Source organism: Agelaius tricolor, unplaced genomic scaffold, assembly GCF_023055355.1.
Source record: "Agelaius tricolor isolate 1412-34295 unplaced genomic scaffold, bAgeTri1.0.p SCAF_3, whole genome shotgun sequence".
NCBI classification, from domain to species: domain Eukaryota; kingdom Metazoa; phylum Chordata; class Aves; order Passeriformes; family Icteridae; genus Agelaius; species Agelaius tricolor.
In genome coordinates, this window is record NW_027269263.1 from 52,678,033 (window position 1) to 52,695,642 (window position 17,610).

At 35.7% G+C, this 17,610-nt stretch overlaps 1 long non-coding RNA gene across 1 annotated transcript in view; it reads left to right on the forward strand.

Moving 5' to 3' along the window:
• Window positions 1–17,610, forward strand: part of LOC139588453 (uncharacterized) — a 90,111-nt gene that overhangs the window by 62,094 nt on the left and 10,407 nt on the right. The window lies entirely within an intron of this gene.

A 17,610-nucleotide genomic window follows, 5' to 3' on the forward strand; every position in this document is an offset into this window, starting at 1 on the left:
AGGACTGATCAGATAACTCCATGTTCCATGAAGGGTTAGTAGATGTTTCAGCAGATGTTTTTCTGCTTCTGAATAAATATGACAATAACATGGGCTAAAATGTTAGTACCAATTTCAATTTTAAAGCCCACAGACTCAAAAAATTAGTCCTTTAAAAAAAAAGAAAAACAAAAAACAAACAACTAGAAGAACAATAAGACATTTTATGAACAAAAAATAATGAATCAAATGAATTTTTTGCTTGTTAGCTGTTAAGACTGCATCATAAATTACTTTCTCTCTGGACATCAGAGAATCCAGGAGGGGAAGAGGAGGAGGAGTGAAACTGCGTCTGGTGACTGTCTCATAAGCACAAACTCCTGCTCAAGATTATTGCCAGAGGCTCCTAAACCAAATCAATACAGAAAGAAACAGTTCTACAGTTAATGATAACACCATAAGGTACCTAACACTTAGATTATGTGGCAAACAAGAGACTTTTGCTGGACAGAATATTTCAGAGAGGATGGATTGACTATTGTCTACCTGTGGAGTTGTAACTTTTGTGTCATTACAGTATATACTTACTGAAACACCAGAATTTTATGCAATACAGGGCTAACACTACAACAGCATTTTGGAAAAGCTCTGCAGAACTAGACTGACTGCTTCCTGCAGAATAAATTAAATGTAGAAATTTAGGTAATTATTCTTAGGTGCTGTGAGCTTTTTTCAAGCTATAGCAAACAGACTATTGCTAAATTCTTTAGAGAGCCTGGAGCAAGTAGTTTGTTAGGTGTGCTTTATATTAATTTTGTTTGCTAAGATGTTAGAGGTATAAAGCAGTGACAGATCATTCTTAGTCTGTGAGGGATTCAATTACAGCAGTTATGTCTAGACCAGAAAAGAGAACCACCTACTTATCACATCCTATTCAGAAAAGGAAATCTGCAACAAACCTGTCAAAGGTGTGTCATGACATAGAGTGAAAGAGCAACTAAGTACCCCATTCCTAAATTAAAATTCATCTTTCCATCAGCAGTAAGCCCACATTTTGAAAGAAATATCACTCTTCTCCAGTCATAGCCACAGTCTTCTCTAAAAAATATTTCCAAGGTGCGACAGCAAAGAGACAGTGGAAATTTTACTTTTTTCACATACTTGTGTAGTCCTCTGGGAATAGAAGCAAGAAAAATATTCCTCTAGAAATAGAAAATTTCATGCTAAAGAGGAAGAAAAAATTCTGTTCTTCTGTAAGATGATGCAAATTATGGAAAATTATTCTGAATTTTTCTTGTATCATGTTAGAAACTGAAATCTACTGATAGAAGTTATTTCAGGTCATGGTGCCTAATCAATATGGAAGATAAATAAAGTCTGGTCTTCTAAATTAATTGAAAAGTATAACTTCAGAACACTGATTTGTTTCATGTAGCTTGTTTCTTCTCCATTTATCTTACCTAAATATTTTTCTTTCTGAAGTTTTACTTTTCTATAGGGTGAAAATTGGACTGAGTCTTCCCCTAAACCAGAGTAGTAAGAAAAGCAATAGCCTGTTAAAATTTTCTAGTCTATTAAATCATCATAGTTCATACCACTGGATGTAGGTGCTGTGTGGTTGTCAGAGTCAGTAAAGAAAAATTTTCAATGAAAGTCAAGTAATGTAACCAAATATAGACTGCTTTTACTTCTGGAGGCTGTAAGTTAACTAAAACAGCTATTGTGTTGTGTCAAGAAAGACAGCAGTTTCATATTTATAGGCTGAGTAAATAGTACAGTGCACTTAGGGCTCTCAAATATAACAAATTGGGTCCTAATATCCATATCCCAGTTTATGATTGAAAACTCTATCCCATTTCTTTATTCCAACTATTTTAGCCTGACAGTGAAGGATGATAATCTACCAACCAGCAAGGAATAAAAAATGCTACCTCAGGTATAATGTGCTTAAACAGAGAAGCTCTGTACTAAGGCTCAGAATTTTGCATGGTTTCAAGAATATAAGCAGGCAGATAAAATATTAGCCCTTCTGTGAACGTCTCAAAAATTGCAGCTAATGTAACATACATATCATTTGGCTTCTAAAATTATCAGAATTCTCTCTATTGAGATCTTTCAAGCAGCAAAAGCACTGATCTTAGTCTGAGCCCTAGATTAACTTAGAGATCTAGAAGCCAAATTATTAAGCAGAGTGGAGCCAGGTGGTAGCAGATGGGGCCAGATTCTACAGAGAGATTTTTCAGAATCCTCAGGAGAAAGGTTAAAAGTGGGCATTACTACGCAGCCAGGCAAAATGGTGTAAAAGATGTGTAGGATTAAAAGTGACAAAGAAACTGAGGTTGCACAGTTGTGTAGAGGACCAGACCTATGCATGTTTTGTCTCTAACATTCTGAGTACTGCTGCAGGAAAAGTGGTCAGAGGAGAGGGTTCTGAGACGTGGGGCAGAGGTGCTCTGAGCCAACATCCTGCTCTACCTGGAGACTTGTGCTCAGTGTTGTCCCCTGCTCCCTGCCCATTCACTTCCTGAAGATGGGCTGTCTGTGCTTGTGTGAACAAATATCTGAAAAGTCTGATTTACATCAGAGGTGTGCACCAGGTAAACAAAAAGGGAGTAGGTTGGCCCACCTCTCTCTCTTTTCTCTCTCTCTCTCTTTATTAGGCTCTCCTTCTCCCTCTTTTCCATCTCTTTCCTCTATCTCTCTGTCTCTTTTTCTCTTGCTTTCTCCTCTCTTTCTCTTTTGTTTCTCTGTCTTGCAACCCCAGCTCTGAACCATCCATGCGGCACCAAACTGAAATCTAAGGACTGGTGATCCTCTGTTTCCTTCACTTGCTTTCCCTTGGCATAAAAAGCATAAGAGAGCCCTGACACATGGTGCAGTGTCTGTTTAGCCTGGTGAGAATTCATAGTGAACATCTTGGCCCCTAGTGATGGATCATAACAAGGTGAAGATGGGAAATAATTGTGATCCTAGAACATTCACTGTTCATGGAAATCTAGTTTCCTAAAATTTAAATTTAAAGCTGTTGACACCCCAAAGTGGTTAATAACTTTTATGGCTAGTCTCAATCCCACAGTTATTTAAACGTCAAAGAAACAAAGTTGTTTCTTTGCATATAGTATAATGATGTCACTACATGACACTTCCTTAAAATATGTAACATTTCCATAGATGAAGAATCATCATAGTGCTTAGTTAGAAGACTTGAAAAGACAACTAGTCCAATTAGATTAGTATAAAAAAATTTTACTATGTTGACATTATAATGACAAGTGATACCTTATTAAAATTTTTGTTTATCTCTAGATCAGGGTAACAGCAAAGCCTTTATAGTCCTAAGTGCATTCTCCAGATTATCAAAGAGTAATAATGTTCCAGTGAAAGATTCCAGACCTATCTCAGTGCTGTTATCAAAAGGCTGTTGAGAGGAAAAATGTCTTTCAGGCAGTAGCAATGATCAGGTCAAACAAGTGGAAGGCAATATATAGCATACCAGAATTCTGAAAATTAAAGAGAAGTCTGATGACAAGAGTTGTTTGGATTACATGCTTCAAGGAAAGAAAAGACCGAACAATCCATGAGAGAAATTTACTATGCAGGAGATGTTAAGCACAGTGTCTTATTCAGAAGTAGATTTAGGTCCATATGATGAAATTTATATATCTGAGGATGGTATTCCTCTGCCCTAATTTAGTGTTTAAACTTCTAAATTAAAGCTCTATCGGTTTATGGTAGAAGAAATAGGTAATACAAAGGGAAAATTCTCTAATTACCCACATGAAGAGTGGTGATATCATCTTTGATACCCAAAAGAATCTGATGTGAAGACATTTTTGATAAAAGCTCCCTGTAGATAAAGGAAAGACATACATAAGTGTTCATTTTAATTTGCAATTCACTGATTTTTAACATTTGAGTTGTTCTGGTTTAATTATTCTTTCCCTTTTTTTTTTCACAAAAATAGAGCAGGATTATACCAAATGCGGGTCTTAATACAACAAGATGTGGAGAGATCTGGCAATATTCAGAACAGAAGACATGAGATTTTAAATCTAAATAAGGCTGTATTTGTGTGCATATTGATTTTCCTTTACCAAGAATAAAAACATTAGTCATGATACAGTCACCCTAACAAAAAAGTTCAATTGAGAACTCTAAGTCAGTGAAGTATCAGCAAATCTGTAAAATTAAGTTACTGAGAACATTCACGTATGGAGTAATAATTTTTTGTTCAAAAAGTTTTATATTTGAGACAGTAGTATATTACAAAATTAACGTTGTTTAGTAATAACTACAAAAATCATCAAATTTTGTAATAAGACTACATTGATGTTATGCTATGACAATGTTTTAAATAAGTCAGGCTTCCTCTATAACCTAGATGTGATCCAATACCATCATGTTCTTTGCATTGTCATTTTTCATTTCAGTTCCATTAAATGCTGTCATAAGAGCTTTTCAATAAATATTTTTGCACTTCCAAATGGTTACAAAGCCGATATATTATGTATATCTACCTAAGCAAGATTACCTGTCAAGTTCTGAAATATCTTCTTTTCTATTGTAAGCAATAGAAAAGTAAAATGATAGTCTTAAATTTGCCCAGAAGGAAATAAAACATTATCCATCAGAGATATCACTTACAATTCTTGCAAGTCCTTAGTAGTTTTTAATCTTATTAACGCTAAATTCTTTCATGGAAAGACTGGTGAATTTGCTTCTCACTTGTTTCCATGGAACTGGAAAAATACTTTCCACATTTTAATCCACCAATATTTTTAACATACTACTTTATTTCTACCCCTGCTGCTCATTAAAAAAACTCCTTATTGAGAGTATGGATCTTCCTTTCATTGCTTTTCTATGTTGTGATAGAAATTTTTATTTAAAAGGAAGAGCCAAACCAGATTTTCTATATGATAATAAAACACAGGGGGCTATTTTTCCTATCTGTTATTCCAGGTTTATGCTGGTCTAATTCCACTGAAGTCAATGCAATAACTGTAGAGTAAGAGAATAGTGCTGTTGCAGTTATTTATATCCAAGTTCTTGGTGTTTCATCTATTTGGACACGTGCAGATTAGAAACTTTTGAATGTCAGTTGAAACTGATTAAAACATTTGCTGCTATGATCTTTGCAGAGTAACAGTGTCTACCATGTGTGAACATTTTAAAGTAAGTGGCTGAAAGCATTCTGAATCACATCTCTAAAAAAATGGTGTCATAAAATTGTACCACCTCCTAACAGACCAACCACACCAATTTCAATCAGATGTGTTGGTATCAATCCTACTGTAGCAACATGCAGGAGTTGTTAGGATCTGAAATAAAATTTTAGCTTTTTTGAGTAAGTGGTGTAAATGGACAGGAAGGTATGTATTCTGGTCTCTGGTAACCCTAGGGTGTTAAACATGCTTGATTTTCATGTGAGAATGAAGACAGGGCTTGCCAAATATTCTTTTTAAAAGTGAGTATATCACATGCCATCCATTTCTGCCCAGAGAGGTCAGGCCAGCAGTTCTTATGCTTTGCTCCCATCACATGCATGCACACGCACACACAGACACGACACTTTAGAGGGTGACTTGGAAACTTTGAACCTCAGCAATCTTCTGGCAAGCAATACAGCTTCCTGAAAGATTTAAATTCATTAAAAAATTATATTTCAGCAAAAATGCATTTTCCCAGAAACATTTCAGCCAGCTTCCTGGACAGTAAGAATGTTTATTTTCTCTAAAAAGGTATTGTGAGCAAAAACTTTGTTGTTGATGTTGTTGCTCTTACTATTATCTGAAGCTTGTTCTTCTACAAAAGATGCATCAGGTTAAATGACAAAAGGGACATTTTAATTCAGACCATTCGTCAAATCTATGATACCACTTCACAAAAACAATCTGTCTTTGGACTGGAACATTGACTGGCAAACTCCCAGCTTACAGCACCTGTTTCATAGCTCACAGTGAAGATTTTATAAATACCTTACAGTCATCTTGAGAAATCATTCATTTCATGATATGACTGAAAGTCATTCCTGGAATTATAGGCATTCTATTACACTATTTAACTGTTCCATGGAGTCATTAGATGAAATGCCTAAAAGTGTCAGGCATTTCATGAAATGGCTGGTGTCAGTGCTATAGTAATTTTATGAAACTTAGCATTATGACATTCTATTCACTACTGCTGTGAAAAATCAATTTTTCCAAGGGAAACAATGTCCTATCAAAGTCCCACTGATATAAATAAGCAGACATATTTTTCATATACTCCTCACAATCTCTCAGCTGCTGCAGGCCTGAGGCAGAATGCCTTTCCTGAGTTTGCTCAGTCAGACAGACCTCCTCCACTTTTGAATTGTTTCTGGGCAGTTATGTATCAGTACTTGTCACTTAGAGAATGAACAAAACCATAGGGAATTATTAGTTTAGTTTAGTTTAGTTTAGTTTAGTTTTTATTGCTAACCCACACCCAAGACTGAATTTAGACTTGCTTAGTGATGTACAGCACTAATGAGATAGAGATAGTAGAAAGTAAGAGACAATAAAAACACCCACATTCCTTTAATTGAGTCAGGCAGAATGAATCCACAGAACAGTTTAGTATCATAAAAGACATAGATGAAAAGGGTCTGAAAGGGATTGGTTTGAAAAGTAAAATCTGTCATGGGAAATATTGTAAGAATTAATTGGGTTTGTGTCCCAAGCAGCTACTCCAAGAGAGCAAATTATTAATGGCAATTGTGGTTCACTGTTCTGAAACTTTACTGATGGAGATCAGGGTTTTGTAAATGCTGTGGAGGCTGAAGGAAATATAAAATAAGTAAATGCAAATGTTCCAAAGTCAAACTAAAGAGCTGATTTCCTAGTTCTGAAAGCAAGAAGTTGTTGTGTTACCATATGGCTGTAAAGTGAAAAAAGAAGTATTTATAAATAAAATTATTATGGACGTACTTTAAAATATGTTATTTTAAGTTAATATTTATAATTAATAATCGAGTATTGTACATACAATGCCTAAAACTGTTATTCATTGTACAAACTACAAGACAACCAATAGCTAGAAAGCAAGAATCATCATCTTGAAGTGGATTTAAAGGATTTTTTTTGTTGTTAATGATATAATTTGTCACATGGAAGATACTTAAATACTTACAACTTCCTTCTTTTTTTTGCATGCAGCTAGATTTGGGAACTTTTTAGTTTCTCCATGGGTGAAAAAAACCCCAAAAAACTAATAGAGCAGTCATGAGTCCATTAATGAAAAAATGAGTATTAATAAAAATGAAAAAAATTCCATGTAGCTGGATCTTGCATTCTACTGAGGAATGGGAAATTGAACTTCTTGCCAATAGGCAATCTACATTCACAGTTACTAAAATTGTGAATAGCTCTTAAAAAAACCAATTCTAGCTCTTATGGGGTGTTTTGGAATTCTTTTGTGGGTTTACTGAACCAGGACACTCCTGCTGGAGCTAGCTTACTTGTTTATGAAAACCTTTTCCCATCATCTTGCTGCTAATGGTTGCCTTTGCTCATTCATAGTAGAAGGAAATTAGCATGAAGTGAACAGATTTGCACAGTAGGAAATATGTGTAAGCAGACACCATCTTATAGTTGTTTGAGTAATTTGGGAACATTTGCAGAAAACACCTGGCACGACTTTCAGTGCTGTTATTTGATGTGACTTGCACTGAATTTCTCCAATGTGAGGAAGTTACCTCAAAACCTAGCTGTTCAACTTTTATGATAGAACATTCCATTGCATTTTTCCTGCACTAGGATAGTAGGATGGGATCCTTAAAGAATGTAGAATTTTCCAGAATCACAGTTTTCTTTGTCTTTCCATATCACTCACACAGTGCAAAAAGTTGCTACCAAATGGAAGCTTCCTATGAATCAGCTTCCACTGTCTTTGGTTAGGTGGATTACACCAGAAATCTCAGTGTTTTACTAAAAGAACTGAAATAGTAGAAAGCACATGATGGGTCTTTGCAGCACTTAGATTTCATCAGATTCTTATATTGCATTCATTACTTACATATTTTAATATATTCAAAAAAGGCATGGGAATGACAATGTTCTGTCATTTAATTTCAGATATTTAGAAGCATCTATTTATATGAGTTTTGTTGTTTCTATTTTGAAAATAAACTTGGAGTCCTGAGAAAGTACTTAAGAAAGTTGTCCTGGACTGACTGTCAGAGTCTAAATTTCTTTGATGTTCCTGTATTAGCAATCTACTTGATAATTTTCCCATATTTCATTTGCTTTCTCCAAAAGTAATACAGAATCTAAGAAAATCCATAAGCTGTATTCTGCTGAATTATATGTGAAAGAGGAAATGATCAAAATTCCTGAGGACATACAGGGGATAGAGCTGCCAGCACTCAGCAGGCCAAGGAGATTTTGGAAGTGAAGTGTAGTAAGAGCCACATTCCTGCAACTGCCTTTTTGTCCCTTTGTGCATCCCACAGGGCAGCAAGGCTGCAGGGAAAGGCAAATGCTGCAAAGGGATTGTACTATAAATAGTAGCTACATTTGATCTTGCCAACAACTTTGTGTGCATTCTGCCCATAAATGTCAGGACCAGGCATGATGCCGCCAGCTTAGCCATATTTCCCCGCTTCTCAGACAAAATGTGGTCTAAGAGTCTCAGTTAAGCATTAAGATTACCATGTTTGAATAATTCAAATAACTCTGTGATGTTATTGGGACTATCAAGGATACTTTTGATCATAATATCCTAACAAACCTTATTAAAACAGTGTGTATTTATTTAAATGTCATGTTAACATATTTCACTGCTTTTTTTGGCACACATTGTTTATTCAGATAAGGCAGACCTTGAGGGAGGCAAATGGAACCTGAATTTTCAATCCTGTTCAAATAGAATATAAAGCTAAATCTGGTACTTATGATACTTCTAGTGCAAATACCATATAAAGTAAAAATTGTAAAGGCACAACCTTTTTCATTATGATTATAGAGCTGAAATGTTAAGTGAAATTCAAATTTTTCTGTTAAGACTTGGTAATGGGTGTCTGGATAGAAATTATTTTGAAAGCAATAGTTAAAAAGAGGGAAATCTGTTCTCTCTTATTTTACTCAATAGGTACACAATTACTCCTACAATGAAAGCAGGTTAGATGTCTAAAGTCTGCAAGATTGAATTCCGCTCCTGCATGGTCCAAGACAAATGGAATTAGACAGATTTCTCTGGAGGATGAAATCAGTCACCATTGTGCTGTATGGATAAATTAAACAGAAGAACAGTATGTCTGAGGAGAAAAAATACATTGTCTTAAATTTTCCATGGCAGCGTACTTATATTTCATAGCATTGCATTTATGCTCAATAGCAGAGCTTTGGCACTGCTCAATTGTTGTAACAAAGACCAGAATTGTACTCTGCTCGATTTCTCAGAGAATGGGCCACTTAACCAAATAATGCTGTAAGTGAACAGATAAAAGTGGGCTACCAATTTTACAAATGATCCTCTGCTACTGCCAAGTACTTCAGAAAGCTGGCATGAGCTTTCCAGCAGGAAATATCCCTGTGTGCAATAGTTCCTGAAGAATGCCAGCTAATGTAGAACAAAGAGGAGTCTGAATGTGTCATGAAGCTGTTTTCAGAACAGAGGGCCAGATATAAGGCTATGGAGTCACACTGGAAATACATTTGGCTCAGAGTTTTTGAACTATGAGTTAGCAACTTCTATTAGGAAAGCTGGGCATGAAAAGCATCTGGTTGTTTTGGAAACAGGAAATAAGAAGTGCCCCAGAAGACACCAGTGAGAAAAGCTTTTGCTCTTAGCAACTCCGTGTTAGCTGAACAAATTTCCAGCTGTGAAAGCTGCACACTGGTAAATGGAAATGGTTGAAATAGAACTTATCTATCCTGCAACTGCTTCTCACACATTTTCTGTCTTCTTTGAAACAACCAACTCTGCCAGAACACTCTACAATGTCTATTTCTGGTCAAGAAAATTTCATTAGATATACAGTAAAGGCAGAGTTTGCAAACAGTAGTCCAAAGGCTAGCTAGTAGAAAACCAAAGTGAATAAATGACCAGAATATCTTATGGGAATGCAGCAGAAATAGAAACAGTAGAAACAGAAAGAAAGGTCCAAGACAAAAAACAATAAGAGTAAGTGGAGTAATTTAACAAAGCTCCATAGAAAAGTTTTGATATTCTCTTTTTAAAAACATTTTTAACTGTCTTTACTGTGTCTTGCATTTAAAAACGTGCACAATGCATGGCATTTCTTGCCTAACTCCCTACTTTGACTCACACTTTCTGCCTTCTGAGCTATTTTTTTCCAATAATCTGATTTTTCTACATGATATTTTCTTCCTTGTTTGTCCTCCACAGAAAAACTGTGCATCTTCTTAGCTTTTTATGGCCTCTTTTTCCAGGATTAAGGCAGCAATCACAAAGAAGGAGAGATGGTTTTAATTTATTCCAAATTTCTCAGGCCACAGGGGCATCTTTTTTCCTCACTTAGCAGCACAGCTGAAGGGCATCAGGAGTCAGTGCTCTGACTCCCACTTGGTGATATTTTGCTTGCTCCTTCTCAGTTGCTCAAGTGAATTGATTGTTCTGCCCATAAGATGTCAATCAGCGAAACACAGCAAAAGGGGAGCATATTTGAATGGCTGTTTACAGATATATTAGTGAGCTAAGGAAGATTCATTTCTGTTTGTCTTCTCACCAGAAGAGTTAGTGCTGACAGAGAAAATAAATTCTTTTCCTTGCTCCTTAGCTATAACACCTGCATTTTGAAACCAATAGAGTGATTCATTGGAAACAGGACTTTTATAAGTCTTCTCAAGGTTTATCAGGTATCCTCTTGAGATAAGAAAAGAACCTGAAATGAAATTAAGAGAAAAGAACCTGAAATGAAATTAAGATTGGAAGCACACAATATATTCAGAGAAGAAAAATAAGAGGTTTCTGTTATGATGCATCATCAGCATTTAATTGGGTCTTCACAAAGACCTTTCCATTACATGTTTTTCTGGTTCACAAAAGAAAAGAAAATAAAGAAGATGCTGTGGGAAAAATCCAAAGTCCTGGAATAAATTCTGATGAGTTTGGAATAATGTTCTATCTTTGTAGGACTTGTCTGTTTTATTCTGAAGGAAAATCATGAATAAATGACAGAGAATACATATATACAGCAAATTTTAGATCAGAGGGCTCTCTGAGTTATAGCTTCAAATTAATCTTCACTCAAGACCCATTTTTGAGACTCAGATGAATCAGAGGCTCTGTTACTGGCCCTCTCTGTCATGTAGAATTTCACACCATTATTAATATCATTCTCCTGAGATTTTTTTAATTGATACTTAGAAATCAGTCAGTGAGAGAACATGAGAGTTTTTTGATCAGCAGTCTTTGACATTAATCAAGGAAGAGTCAGCGAGGCATCGCTCATTAACAAAGCTCATCTTTCATTGCTTCTGCCCTGTCATAAATTCCACTTTATGTTCATGCAAAGAGTATGCAGCAGGTTCAGGTACAAACATGGCTTAGAAACATCAACTGGTACTTATGCATTCAAGAGGTATTTTTTACGGTGATTTCAGCCAGGGAAGCTGATTTTCAGAAAGCATAATAGTTATGGCTGACTCAAGTGATGAAGACATAAAGAGCATTATGCAAAAGAGTGTGAAAGCACAAGGATGTCAGAAACACTATAGCAAACTGTTCCAACCCTGCATTTAGATCAATCTCTTCAAAGGAAGAAAAGTAAAATTAATGCTTTTATACCCCTCAACTGGTCACCAGGAGACAGAAATCCCTCTTCTTCTGCATATTGGAGGGACAAAAGGAGCTAATAAACAATAATTTATGGAGCTATCTGTAACCAAATTATAAAGTTTCAGCGCAATATTTCTGTCTACAATCTGGTAACTTGTGTACCATTAAACATCTTCCAGAAAAGTTCACTTGTATCAAGAAGTGGTTTTTATCTACATTTTCAGGCTTGAGCCTTTTGAAGAAGTAAGAAAAACAGTTCAGTCACACATTGGCTATAGGGATTTATGTCCTACAATTTTTAGTTGCATTTGATGTCTTATTCTTCCTGGTCCAATAAAGCTACACTGCACTGTCAGAGAAACATAAATTGGTCTTAAAGTGACACTTTTTGGCAACAAGGGATTGATTTTAAAAACCCCTTTGTCTAGTTGTTTTCCCAAATTTAGGTGTACTTAGTCCAGAATTTAAATGTGTTTTTAAGCCCCTGCTAGGCGCATACTTGCTTTAGGACCAAACACCCTGCAGATTAGGGCAGCTTTACAGGGGCTCAGCCTCAAGGTCAGTTTGGCTGCTGCTGGAAATCTCAGGGCCAAGAAAAGAAACTTTGAGCAATCTTTGCCTTCAGCTGCAGTTCTGCCAAGGCTGTGAGGCTATAGAAATTTTCTGTTTCTAAAAAGCTAGGACTAATAATACTTTAAAAAATTACCTATACATTCGAGGCAAATCATATTGCACTTCTAATTGAATAATTAGAAAGCCCATAGTGTTTTATTTGAGGTACAGATTGTATGAACCAGCTAAATTAAATTCTTTGAAAAAAACAAACCATGGAAACTAACAGCAAACAGTACCTTATCAGAATCTATGTGTTTAGAGAACAATTTAGGTACCAAATCTTGACATCAACATTGACCTTATGTTTCCCATTTATCAGCAAAGTTCATCACTGAATCATTAGGGTGTGATTGAGATACGTATTTCAGATCCCTCACCAACTATATTCAACCATCTATAGATGTAGCTCATCTGCTTTACAGAAATTCATTATCATTATAAAGTAAAATAATAAGAAAAAGGTGGAAATGACAGTTTGGTCAGAGAAAGAGAAAGGCAGATAAACTTTCCCATTAATAGGTCTGGGAAGTTTTAGGGAGGCAGAAAGGTTAACGAATGGTAAACTATCTGCAGGTAGTGTTTGTAATAAGTTGTTTTTCTTATGTCTACCAATGGGTGTCTTCTTAATTAGCCAATCATGTGAAATGTGTTGATTAAATGACCAATCAGGTCCATCTGTATCAGAACAGTGTATAAAAGAAGGGGTTCCAATAAACTGAGGGTTTCTAGCCTCTTAGCCTTCTGACCTAGAGTCTGTGTCATCTATTGTCTGTTCCTGATCAATGGTGACAGAAAAATACTTCCAATGGCTGAGATAGTGAAGGACTAAAGCAAATGGAAATTACAAACAGCGATGCTACAAATTTAAATTTGTAATGGAGAATGCATAATGGAATATGGGACATTGGCATTTTTCTGGGATCAGACAATAAAAATTCTGAGCATTGAAATTCAGTTGTTGAAACACACAGAAGAGAACAGATACCTTATATGAAGAGGTCACGCTCTTTTTTCTCCAAAGAGCTGGTGATCTCCAGCTTCTTCATGATTGTGCTAATAATTCACATGCTCTTAGGATAGTGAGAGGGCTCATGTCTGAAATTCAAGCTCACGGATAAGGTACAAGAGCATGGATACAGCCTACAGCTCTGTGTTTGCCACTTTGGCTGAGGTCTTGTACAGCTGCCTGACCTCCCCCAGGAAACTCAGCACAAGGGCTGGAGGCATGGGACTGCCCTGCTTTGCTTCTAAAGGAGCAGCTGCCACTCCATGGTGTGGCAATCAGTCACTTTTTCCTCAGGTGAACAGGTATATTGGACCACAGTCCAGGCTCCAACTGACAGTCTGAAGGCATGCTTAAGTAAATTTACAGGATCAGAGACAGCCTGAACAAAACTGAGCAACATCTTGAGCCAGAGTTGAGGCACTTCACAGGAAATCCTGAGGTCTATTTTTTTTCTTTTACTGAATTGCTTTTTATCAGAGAATTTGTTACTATGTAATATACATGCGGAGCCTGGAGCAGAGACCAGATAAACTTAATCTTTCCTCCTCCCCCATTACATTTTACATCAAATGACCTGATATGAGGATTAATATTCTCAAAAATTGTCAGGAGCTCTGATACTGCAGTGACAAGGCACCATAAATACTGTAAATAATCCTCCTACTGTAAATAATTTCTTGTGAAATTACTGGATTCTGAAAGGGTAAAATTGGTAACATTTAACTAATATAATTAATTTGTACTGAATTGTTTGGCTAATTGTTAGAAGAATAATGTTAATAGAGAGTACATGAGGATCTCTATCAATATTGTTATAGATGGGAATAAAACCCTCCTGATCAGAACAATCACCTCACTGCTGTATGCAGTCTGAGTCCTCCCAGGTGTCCCAGAGTATTTGATTTAGCTTTTGAATCTCCAGTTGAGCTGCAAGATGTGTGAAAACTCAAGTACTCAGACAGTTTTCTATTAGCTCTACATCTGAGAAGACTCAAGAGTATAAATTAATCCTTTCAAAGTCAATTGTAACATACCTTCATTAAATTGGCTCAGGATCATTGTGCTTGACAAAATAACATATGACTGACTTATTTAAACTTTTTGCTAAACACTGATTTTTTCCCTTACCTCCTCCCTTAAAAATCTGTTTGCTTTTGACATTGACTGTCAGAGCTGAAAGAATAGGCACATTTCAGAGTTTTGATTTCTGAGAGGGGGACGAAACTCTGATGCACATGAATGTGGGATATACTACTATATAAATACCAGATCCTGAAGAGTCTCTCATCTGACTGGAAGGAGAGGAATCAATGCAGAGGAAACAGCAAAGTGGAAATTGCTGTGTGGCCTCTGGTGGCTCTCTACTTTCTACCAATTTAAAAAGTTTTTCCTAGTATTTTATGCCCTCAGAGCTCTCAGTTTCCCAAGGCAGTGGCAGAATATAATCACTCACATCTTTGTGAGGGCCAATGCCAGTAGAATGAGTTCTGCTGTGGAAGCAGGTGAAAACAAGCAGTGCTGAGGTACAGCAGATTTCTTTTCATCTTTCCTTCAAACATTCTGAGGTCTTCAAGATTTCCTTTACTCAGTGATTTCTTTCTCCAAACAAGTTCATTTAGAGGAACATCTCTGAAGGGCAATAAACTTTGAGGGGCTGTCCTATAACTACTACTTAGTCTGAATGGATTGCTATGTAGCATAAAGGCAGCATCAAGCTTTGGAAACTTGAGGAATTGCAGAGGCACATTTACTGCTGATGCATTTGGATGAATCACCTTATTCAATTCAGTGAAACAAAATGTCAGTTTCCAGTCAGTCTGGTCCATATAGATTTATTGTACTTTTTACAGTAAAAATGCCAGTAATACACAAATTAGATGAGAATGAATTTAGCACCTTAACTTTCCTAATACCTCACATAAATGATCTTTCTTGAGATAACCTGTTCTTACCTTATTATTGTCTAGTCTCAAGCCTTTATGACTTACTGTAGAATCAGCTTTTAAAGACCAGTTCATTTTTCCTTTATTTTCTGTCTTGAAAATATAGCTATATTTTTTGATCAACATCCATTAAACTTCCAATGTCTATAACTCAGAATATTATTTTTTAGGAGTATCTATTTGCTTTAAAGTGCTTCTTCATTCCAAGAATTCTGGAAGAGGACTTTCTGGATCACTTTCTTGAAGGCATGATCCTATTTCCAATTAATCCTACCTGAAAGCCTGTTCAGTCTCAAAAAATAACCCAATTTAAACAACTGGCATATATTTCCTATTTTGACAGCGGATCTCAAAACCAAACAGGTTTCAAAAGAAAAAGCTTCAGTGTTTTAGTTAAATGTTTAAATTAATCAAATGCAATCATATCAAGTAGGAAAAGCTTACACCAAGTTATTGAATGCAAAATGGAATTGATTTTTTAAATACCTTAATTTATATCTTCCCATCTAAACTGTAATAGAAAGATATATGGGTATCAAAGTTCTCACACCATCTCTTTTCCACACTGGAAAAAAAAATTACAGTGGAATATGAATTTTTGTGCATTACCAGAGTACAGTGCCCTCGTAGATGATAAAAATTCTCCAGAAGTCATGGAGAGAGAGAAACAACCATGCAACTTTTGACTTGAAAATGGTGTAACACCAAGTAAAATCTTCTGGTCGTTAGACTGATACCATATGAGTGTCTGGGGGGAAAAGGAAGTATGCTTAGAATTTAATGTCAGAGTTGGAGTCCTTATTCTTGCCCTTTTTCTTGTTTGGATTTCCACTTCCTGCTGCTCAGTACTGACTTCAATTATCTCTTATCCTGGTTCTTTGGAATGTCTCACCCTGACTTCAGCTTCCCAACTTCAGTGTGTCCTGCACTGACACTGGGTTTCTCAGCTGAGCCTTCTTCTGAGTGTGACTCCAAGATCCTGTAACCCTGCTCATGACTGTGACACATGCTACTCAAAACTCCGTTGGGTGGAGCACCTCAGATGTGTCTGATCTCCCTCTTGTGTTGGTAGAACAGGGGACCAGACAAAAACAAAAAAGACCAGCTCTTTTTTTTTTTTTTTTTTAAGGTGAACTTTCTATTCTTTGAGTATTTAAATGACCCAGTAAATGACCCATTTGCAGGACATAGATATGGTATTTTATTTGTAAAGAAGAGCTCTAGTTCCAAATGTAAACCTATAAGCAATTTGGCATCTTGGATGTGTTGGGATCTGCCTTACTTCTGGCTGTCTTCTATTGATAAAAGATATATGGAAGCCATGGAATCCAAGCTTCTGCAGGAATTTTGAGATCATTTGAAGGGAGTTCTATATATAGGAGTTCAGTTTATCCTCAATTTTCTTTACACTTTTGAAACAAACGGGAAAAATCATTGATGAAACACTCTGTTAAAAGCTTACAGAACACAAACATTTCAAGAGGATAACAGCAACAAAAAAATTGATTTTTCCTCTAATAATGCCAACGCCCTATTTTTTTGCTGGAAATTGTAAAGGGTTTACTGCTCATAAAAAAACCAATAAAAAACCAAATAAAACCAAACAAACCCACAAGGATTTTTCTTATTAACTCTTCACAATATGCTTTAATTAGATAAAATAATGTAAGATATTGATGTTGGCATAATCTATATAAGCTTTAAAAAGTCTCTATATTTCTTGCTCACTCTCTCAAAATTTAAATATCTTCTCATGGTGCAATAAATATTTTAAATGGAGCAGAAAGACATAAACATAATTAAAAAGTAGTCTTGCACCATCTCCTTATAAATATTTTATAAGTTTTTATATTAAAATAATATGAGTCTGAACATAGTGAATTAGAAGGGTATTAGAAGCATCTGCTGAATACTTGATAAAGAACAAATTCAATTTCATTGAATGATAATTTGGAAAGCACAATACAAATCTTTGGATCATAAGGCATATTTCTGTATACTACATTGTTTTTTGTACCTCAAGGAGATAAGGATGACTGTTTCATTTTGTTCTGTAAATTTCCAAATTCATTTTGTAGGAAGATGTCACTTTAAATTTTATAGGCAAAAATTGTACATCAAGAAGAAATTATTAGTGTACAATCAAGGGTGGTGTGTTTGCATACAAAACAATCAAACAACTATGTATTAGGTCTTTCTTTGGGTAATTCCATCAGACAATTTACTTTTGTCATAAGGAGAAAGACATAGCAAAATTTACAGTGTATTGCACAAAACCCCTGACTGTTGTAAAATCTAAAACCA